Genomic DNA, 10,129 nt, shown 5'->3' on the forward strand with positions numbered 1-10,129 from the left:
AGATGGGTATAATAAAAACTTTCATATAAAGTGTGTTGAATACTATGAGAAGTTTGATGCTTGATGATTGTTTTGACATATGAGGATGGTGATATTAGAGCCATTCTAGTAGAGTAATTGTAAATTTGAGAAATACTTGTGTTGAGGTTTGCAAGTCCCGCGACTTGCATGTATGGTAACCGTTGTGTAACAAATTTGAAGCATGAGGTGTTTCTTTGATTGTCTTCCTTATGTGTGGAGGTCGGGATCGTGCGATGGTTAAATCCTACCAACCCTTCCCCTAGGAGCATGTGCATAGTGCTTGGTTTTGATGACTTGCAGATTTTTCCAATAAGTATGTGAGTTCTTTATGACTAATGTTGAGTCCATGGATTATACACACTCTCTCCCTTCCACCGTTGCTAGCCTCTCTAGTACCGCGCAACTTTCGCCGGTACCATAAACCCACCATTTACCTTCCTCAAAACAGCCACCATACCTACCTATTATGGCATTTCCATAGCCATTCCAAGATATATTGCCATGCAACTTTCCACCGTTCCGTTTATTATGACACGCTCCATCATTGTCATATTGCCTTGCATGATCATGTAGTTGACATCGTATTTGTGGCAAAGCCACCATTCATAATTTTTTTCATACATGCTACTCTTGATTCATTGCACATCTTGGTACACCGCCGGAGGCATTCATATAGAGTCATATTTTGTTCAAAGTATCGAGTTGTAATCCTTGAGGTGTAAATAAATAGAAGTGTGATGATTATCATTATAAGAGCATTAAAAAAGAGGCCAAAGAAGCCAATGAAAAAAAGAGAGAAAAAAAGAGAAGGGACAATCCTACTATCCTTTTTCCACACTTGTGCTTCAAAGTAGCACCATGATCTTCATGATAGAGAGTCTCTTATTTTGTCACTTTCATATACTAGTGGGAATTTTCATTATAGAACTTGGCTTGTATATTCCAATGATGGGCTTCCTCAAAATGCCCTAGGTCTTCGTGAGCAAACAAGTTGGATGCACACCCACTTAGTTTCTTTTGTTGAGCTTTCATACATTTATAGCTCTAGTGCATCCGTTGCATGGTAATCCCTACTCACTCACATTGATATCTATTGATGGGCATCTCCATAGCCCATTAATATTCCTAGTTGTTATGAGACCATCTTCCTCCTTTTTGTCTTCTCCACAACCACCATTCTGTTCCACCTATAGTGCTATGTCCATGGCTCACGCTCATGTATTGCGTGAAAGTTGAAAAAGTTTGAGAATACTAAAGTATGAAACAATTGCTTGGCTGAAACCGGGGTTGTGCATGCTTTGAATATTTTGTGTGACGAAGATGGAGCATAGCCAAACTATATGATTTTGTAGGGATTAACTTTCTTTGGCCATGTTATTTTGAGAAAAAATTATTACTTTTTTAGTATGCTTGAAGTATTATTATTTTTATGTCAATATTAAACTTTTGTCTTGAATCTTTTGGATCTGAACATTCATGCCACAATAAAGAAAATTACATTGATAATTATGTTAGGTAGCATTGCACATCAAAAATTCTGTTTTTTTCATTTACCTACTCGAGGACGAGCAGGAATTAAGCTTGGGGATGCTTGATACGTCTCCAACATGTCTATAATTTTTGATTGTTCCATGCTATTATATTATGTGTTTTGGATGTTTAATGGGCTTTAATATGCTATTTTATATTATTTTTGGGACTAACCTATTAACCGGAGGCCCAGTGTTAGTTTCTGTTTTTCTTGCCTATTTTAGAGTTTTGCAGAAAAGCAATACCAAACGGAGTCCAAATGGAATGAAACCTTCGCGATGATCTTTCTTGGACCAAAAGCAATCCAGAAGACTTGGAGTCAAAGTCTGGAACTCCACGAGGAAGCCACGGGGCAGGAGGGCGCATCCACGGGGTAGGCGCGCCCCCACCCTCGTGGGCCCCTCGTAGCTCCCGCGACATACTTCTTTCGCGTATATATACTCTTATACCCTAGAAACATCAGAGAGAGCCACGAAACTAGTTTTCCACCGCCGCAACCTTCTGTGCCCGTGAGATCTCATCTTGGGGCCTTTTCCGGTGATCTACCGGAGGGGGAATCAATCACGGAGGGCTTCTACATCAACACCATTGCCTCTCTGATGAAGAGTGAGTAGTTTACCACAGACCTTCGGGTCCATAATTATTAGCTAGATGGCTTCTTCTCCCTCTTTGATTCTCAATACAAAGTTCTCCTCGATGTTCTTGGAGATCTATTCGATGTAGTATCTTTTTCGGTGTGTTTGCCGAGATCCGATGAATTGTGGATTTATGAACAAGATTATCTATGAATATTATTTGGTTCTTCTCTGAATCCTTATATGCATGATTTCATATCTTTGCAAGTCTCTTTGAATTATCGGTTTAGTTTGGCCCACTAGATTGATCTTTCTTGCTGTGGGAGAAGGGGTTCAATCTTGTGGTGTCCTCCCCCAGTGATAGTACGGGCAACAAGCACGTATTGTATTATTTCCATCGAGGATAAAAATATGGGGTTTATATCACATTGCTTGAGTTTATCCCTCTACATCATGTCATCGTGCTTAATGAGTTACTCCGTTCTTATGAACTTAATACTCTAGATGCATGCTGGATAGCGGTCGATGTGTGGAGTGATGCCTATATTCATGATCATTTTGGTCTACTTGACATGGACGTGATGCCTATATTCATGATCATTGCCTTAGGTATCTTCATAACTATGCGATTCTATCAATTGCTCGGCAATAATTTGTTCACCCACCGTAATACATGCTATCTTGAGAGAAGCCACTAGTAAAACCTATGGCCCCCAGGTCTCTTTCCTATTATATTACATCTCTTTTATTTACATTGCATATTGTTTACTATTTTGCTATCTTTACTTTCCAATCTATACAACAAAAATACCAAAAACATTTAATTTACTATCTCTATTAGATCTCACTTTTGCGAGTGACCATAAAGGGATTGACAACCCCTCTATCGCGTTGGTTGCAAGGTTCTTGATTGTTCCTACAGGTACGTGGTGACTTGTGCGTTGTCTCCTACTGGATTGATACCTTGGTTCTCAAAACCGAGGGAAATACTTACGCTACTTTGTTGCATCACCCTTTCCTCTTCTAGGGAAATGCAACACATGATCAAGAGATAGCAGGGGGCGGGGTTGATATTTTGGCAGTAGGCCAAAATTTTGGAAATGTGGAGGTAAGCTTTGCGTGCGGTGCCACCGGACCATTCACTTTGAACGATTGGGTGCATCGCAAACGATTCTTCTGCTTTACGCACATGGGATGAGTTTGATAATTCAAATTTTGGTGGAAGTTTCCCTGGGTACGTCATTGCATAATTTAACATCGCTTGCTAATTTGGGCACACAAAAGAGCGTACAATAGACATACCACACTTACTGAATCAAGCAATTTTAGTAATTAAATAGAGTCAGTTAACCTAAACATTGCTCTAACAAAAGACCAGCATTAAAAACAAAGCCTAAGTACGTATAATTTAACAAATCTGCCGCCACGCCGGCCTATGCATCGCTGGTGTGAGACGAGACGTCGATGACTTGTCCTGGCGACATGCCGCCGTTGGTGGACTCCGCGTCCCCCCTGCTGAAGTCGACCACGCCCTCAAGGTTGTAGTACTCGTAGTATTGGCTGCGCCAGAGCTCGTGTTGGTACTCCACCACCGATTCCTCGACGGACAGACTCTTCTCTACCTCGACCTCGGTCATGCTCAACTCCTCCTCCCGGCGCTCCTCGATCTCCGCCGCCTCCTGCATATCTAGCTCCTGCTTGGCGACCTCAAGCGGAAGCAGGTGCTCCATGGCCACCGCCGCCTTTTCGGACGTGGGTTGCATGCTGGATTGCGAGGTGGACTGCCATATCTTGGCGTGTGCATCCTCGAGCTTGGCATGGATGGCCACGACCCGGGCCAGGGCGACATCGGCGGCACAAACGGCAGCTCGAGCGCTCTCGACGTTTACAGCCGCCATCGCAGCAGTTGTTGCAGCCGTCTCGGCTGCTGCCGCTGCCCTGTCGGCTGCCGCAGAGGCCCTCTCGGTGGAAGCGGACGCTTTGAATGCGGATGCGGCAGCACTCTCGGCGTAGGCAGCCGCGCTCTCGGCGCAGGCGGCGGCGCTGGGGGGGGGACGCGGCCATCATACGGGCCTTCATGAAGCATTTACACGGTGTCATCTTTGCAAGAAGGGGGTGCGGGAATGGGGTCGGATTGGTGCATTCGGGGGTTGCCGGCATTGGAGTAGACGAGCCGGCGAAGCTTCAGGAGGAAGACTTAAATATACCTAGATAGTTTCATCTCAAACGGTCCCTAGAAAACAACTGTGTGTGATGTTGTAGATATTTTCTATTAGCTGTGAAAGATGAATTTGGAGTAAAGTGGCAACGGATGGTGTTTTAAATGTATGAGAAAATTTGTAGTACTAATACAACTGTCATGTCAAATTTTGGAAAATTTCAGGGGTCATTTCACCCTTTAAGACATTTCAGTGATTTTCTAGCCATTTAATGACCGTAACTGAAATTTGAACTACATATACATGCAACAGCTAACCATAACAGTTTGAAAAGTCATATTTTGTGTACTTGTGTGAAATTTAATTCCATGTGCACTAAATTGGAAGGAATTTTCAAACATATTGGTCTAATGGCTATGACACAATTAAGCATGGAGTGCCATGGCATTTAAATTCCAAAAAATAAAAAAATATCAGAAACACATGAAACCTTGGTTGATGTAATGTCATGCCACCAAGATGATGTGGCAAATAATTTGGCATGTGTGACGACAGTTTGGACACACACCCCTCACAAACCGGAGCAACTCACTAGAAGGCTCGTGGTTCCGAGAGGGAACAATGTATGTTTGATGATGAACGGGAGATAGCTTCCTCTTACGGCCTTCAAATTTTTTCTACGTGTAACATGCACAAATACAAGTGTCATGTGAAAATTTGAAAAATTTCAGGGGTCATTTGACCTTTTAAAGAAATTTAAGTGATTTTCTACCAATTTAATGACCGTAATTCAAATTTGAACTACATCTACATGCAATGGGTAACCATAATGGTTTGAAAATCATATTTGTGTACTTTTGTGCGAGTTATTTCCATGTGCAGTAAATTAGAAGGAATTTTCAAACATATTGGTCTCATGACATGGACACATGCATATGTATGCATGGAGTGCCATGGCATTTTAATTCCAAAAAATTAAAAAACGATCAAAAAAACATGAAACCTTGCTTGATGTAATGTCATGGCACCAAGATGATGTGTTAAAAAAATTGGCATGTTTGACGAAAGTTTGGACACACACCCCTCAGAAAATGGAGCAACTCACTAGAAGGCTCGTGGTTCCGAGAGGGAACAATGCATCTTTGATGACGAACAGGAGATAGCTTCCTCTTACGGCCTTCAATATTTTTCTACGTTTAACATGCACTACTACAACTGTAATGTGAAATTTTGGAAAATTCTAGGGGTCATTTAACCTTTTAAAGACATTTAAGTGATTTTCTAGCCATTTAATGACCGTAATTCAAATTTGAACTACATCTACATGCAATTCCTAACCATAACGGAATGAAAAATCATATTTGTGTACTTGTGTGCGAGTTAATTCCATGTGTTGTAGTTTAGAAGGAATTTTCAAACATATTGGTCTCACGGCATGGACACATGCATGGAGTGCCATGGCATTTTAATTCCAAAAAATTAAATAATTATCAGAAAAACATCAAAACCTTGCTTGATGTAATGTCATGCTACCAAGATGATGTGGTAAAAGGTTGGCCTGTTTGACGAAAGTTTGGACACACCCCCCTCACAAACCGGAGCAACTCACTAGAAGGCTCATGGTTTCGAGAGGGAACAATGCATGTTTGATGACAAACGGGAGATAGCTTCCTCTTACGGCCTTCAATTTTTTTCTACATTTAACGTGCACTAATGCAACTGTCATGTGAAAATTTGGAAAATTCTATGGGTCATTTGACCTTTTAAAGACATTTAAGTGATTTTATAGCCATTTAATGACCGTAATTCAAATTTGAACTACATCTACATACAACGCCTAACCATAACGGTTTGAAAAATCATATATGTGTACCTGTGCACGAGTTAAATCCATGTGTAGTAAATTAGAAGTAATTTTCAAACATATTGGTCTCACAGCATGGACAAATGCATGGAGGAACCCAAAAAACATGGCTCTCCCACCTCCCTCCCCCTCCCTGGCGACTCCATGGGCGAATCCTTCAGTGATACATGGCTCTCCCTCCTGGTGATCTTCCCCGGCCAAGATGGTTCCTCCCCTCTTGGATCTCTCCCCTGGGACGGGCTTCGCCAACAAGGTTAGAGCAAGGTTCTCTACTCCTGTCCATTGTCTCAATCCTAGTGATGCTTTTCATCTCGTCGTCTCCTTTGGCCACTCCACCTTTCCCCTCAATGTTGAGCATGTTGGTCTTGCGCTTGAGGCATGTGTTGGTGGATCACCATCTGATCTTCATGTCTACCACCTTCGTGGACAAGTTTATAAATTTTCTGTGATCTCTAAGGCGGTCGGATTTATGATCTACCAACTTAGATCTTTTAAGTGTCCTAATTTCTCATGTTTTTTCCACCTATGGGGTTTCGGTGGTCCAGCTTGGATTAGAGAATATAATTCTTGGTTATACGAACTTGATCACGAATGGACTACGGTCTCTAGATCACCTCGGCGCATGCTCACCGGTGCAAACTCTATTCCGATTGGCCGTCGTCCTAATCCTTCGCCGCCGATGTGCCGTTCCCCAACTATCGCCAACAATCTTGCTCCCATCTCGGATCACGAGCCAAACACGAGCGCGTTGGTTACAATTCAAAATTCTAGCTCACCTAACTTGGCCCACCAATCCAGCAGTCTAGCCCATAATGGCGACACCCATTTGCAGATCACGGCCCGACAACATCTTTCAGCCCATGGACAACCCAACCACATAGCCCATACCACCACGCCAATCACCAATCATCATCTTCAACCGTCTTAGGAGATTATTTTTTGTGGCAAATGTTTATCTCATGAGCATCTTCGTCTCGATTGCAAAAATGATTTCCGTTGTCGAAGTTGTTATCGATATGGCCATATATCTCGTTTTTGTTATATCTCCAAATGCCAACCTCCCGTATATCGGGTCAAATCCCACCAACCTACCAACCAAATACCAGATTCCAATAACCCGCTTGATGACTCGTCTCCCCAAAACCCCACCCACTCCTCTATTCGACCACCCAACCTGCCAAACCCCCTGTTCGCCAGCTCATCCTTGCTCTGCTCCGCCATTGTTCTCCACCGCCTCCTCAACTTCCTCCGACGCCATGGCCTCCTACCCTTGCGACCCAATCCCTCTCCTCCCTCCTGGTACTGCCATCATGGAGGCTGATGGCAATCGACGTCGGCGTACCTACCACTTCCTTGGCGGTGAACCTCTTGTTCAGTTCGGGGACTGGGCCATCATCTCCCTTGCTCCGCCACCTGATCCTCTCCAGTTTGATACGGATGCCATGCTCATTCATCATTATCTTGACCATGAGCGGGGTTTCCGCATTGCTGAGGTTTCTAGATGCGGGATGGGGGCGGCCTTCGTCAGGTTTCAGCACGCTTGCCACATCGACACCGCCATCGCCAACAGTCCCTACTTCGTTGGTGACTCGATCCTCAGAGTTATTCGTCATGCCAGAGGTATTAATCACAGAGACTACACTTTTTCACACGATGTCTGGATTATGATGGTGAACTACCCTCTAGAGGCTTGGAGACCGGATAAAGTTAGGGAATCTGTTAGTGGTTTTGCCAAGTTCTTAGTCTGGAACAGAGACATGTCAAATAGAGCTCGTATTTTGGTCAAAGTTAGAGTTCCAGATTTGTTAGATATTCCTGTCAGTCATGTTATCTGTGAGAGTCTTGATGACTTTGGCCATGGGCAATCATGGACAAGTGCTGTATATATACTGCAGTCTGATCTTCTTGGAGGTATGGGTGGAGATGAAGATCTGATCCCTCTTGATGGTGTGCTGCACCCTATGCCCCTTGCCCCGTTCGGTGGAATATGGTATGATGCTGATTTTCATGACCAGGATCATCATCAAGCTGCACCAGCTGCCCATCATGCTCCAGATGGCAACAATGAGGATATCCCTATGGTTCACACTCCCCCGCTTAGCCCTGAGCAACATCAACCCAACCAGCCTGTAGTTGAAGCCACTGATGCTTTCATTGCAATGCACGACATGATGTCCAAAATTATGGCTGCTGCTCCTGACATGATAACACAGCTATCAGAATATGATGTTGTTAGTGCCAGATGCCAGATGCTATGTGTGGATGAGGAGCATGGACCTATCAAGAAGTGCCTGATGACTGTCACTACTATTGTACCGCAGGAGCCTTTTGTTTCTTCAGTGGTGATATCTGAACTCCCTGAACATTCTGAACTTTCTGATAACTCTAAATCTCTCAGTATGACAGACCCTGAGCAAGTCCCATCCCCAGCTATGCTGGATTTCATAGCTAGCAATCACAACTCTCCTGTGCATGGGCCACCTCTTGTGCTGGCTGATCCACTAGATGCTGTTGTATACTCTCCTGCTGTCAATAAGAGGAAGAGTAACAATGTTCATTGGATGTAAAGGATCTCAGACGCAGTCGTCGTCTTGCTGGATTGAGCGTTGGATTTAAGAATGAAGCTGCTGCTATCAAGGCCAAGAACATCAACAAATGTCAGAAGAATTTAAATGCAGAATTTGAATATGAGGTTGTTGACCCCACTGCCAAGCCTCCACCTGAGTTGCCAATGAACACCATCCAAGCTATTGCCACCAAGCAGTGTCAGATACCCCTTGAGGAGGTCTCTGGAGAGAAGCTGAAGGCCACGATGGACTATGAATAAATCCAGTTATTATCCCAGTTGGTCTTGCTGTAAAAAGACCCTATCTGGCCTTAGGCCTTTATTTTGTTTTCCTTGGTCCTGGAATGTTACTTATGCCTTATTTATGTACTTGGTTTGTAAGGAGTTAAACTCCAGTAATTTCTTATGTTGGTGGAACATCAAGACTTATCTATTTTACATAATTAGTTATCTGAATGGTCAGTTCTGTTATGGGCAAAATTACTGCCAGTTTTCTGGTTGGAGCATCATGTTTTTAATTTTTCATATCTTGAGATGGCTGAATGGTCAGTTATATTATGTGCAGTCAATATGGGGCAAGTGCACTTATCGTAAATACTGGTTACAATTCCTATTGCCTGCAAGTGAACATTACTGTAATCTTGTGGATATGATTAACTCATGTCCCTGTGGCCTTCTTCCACCTGCACAATTTAATGAATAGAAGTTGGAATATTTTAAACTGGAATGTCAGAGGTATAAATCTCAAACCAGATGGGATGATTTAAGAGCTAGAATTGAGGAAAGCAATTGTGGTGTTATTTGCATTCAAGAAACAAAAGGAGAGACATTTGACCAAGTTTATCTCAGAAATTTCTCACCTAGAAGATTCAACCAATGTGCATATAATCCATTAGTTGGTTTGTTAGGTGGACTTATTACTATTTGGAATGGCAGTTTATTCAGTGGACTTGTCATCAGTCAATCTTCATTCCAAATCACTGTCAAGCTAACATGTAATCTATTTGGTCATATCTTTTATATCAGTAATATATATGGGCCCTGTCAGAATGAGGATATAGTGGATTCTTTTGATTGGTTAAACAATGTTAATGCATCACAGATGGACCACTGGATGTTGGTTGGTGATTTTAATTTAATAAGAAGCCCTCATGACAGAAATAGGCCTGGAGGGGACACAAATAATATGCTCATGTTTAACAGCCTACTCCAACAATTGGATCTTGTGGAAATCCCTCTCAAAGGTAGAAGCTTCACATGGAGCAATATGCAAGATTACCCTTTATTGGAAAAATTGGATTGGATATTTACTTCTGCAAACTGGACACTATCTTTCCCAAACACATTGGCTCATCCACTCACCAGAGTTACATCAGACCATGTCCCTATCCATATTCAGATTGGCAGTGATATT

Source organism: Triticum aestivum, chromosome 4A (genome assembly GCF_018294505.1).
Source record: "Triticum aestivum cultivar Chinese Spring chromosome 4A, IWGSC CS RefSeq v2.1, whole genome shotgun sequence".
Taxonomy (NCBI): domain Eukaryota; kingdom Viridiplantae; phylum Streptophyta; class Magnoliopsida; order Poales; family Poaceae; genus Triticum; species Triticum aestivum.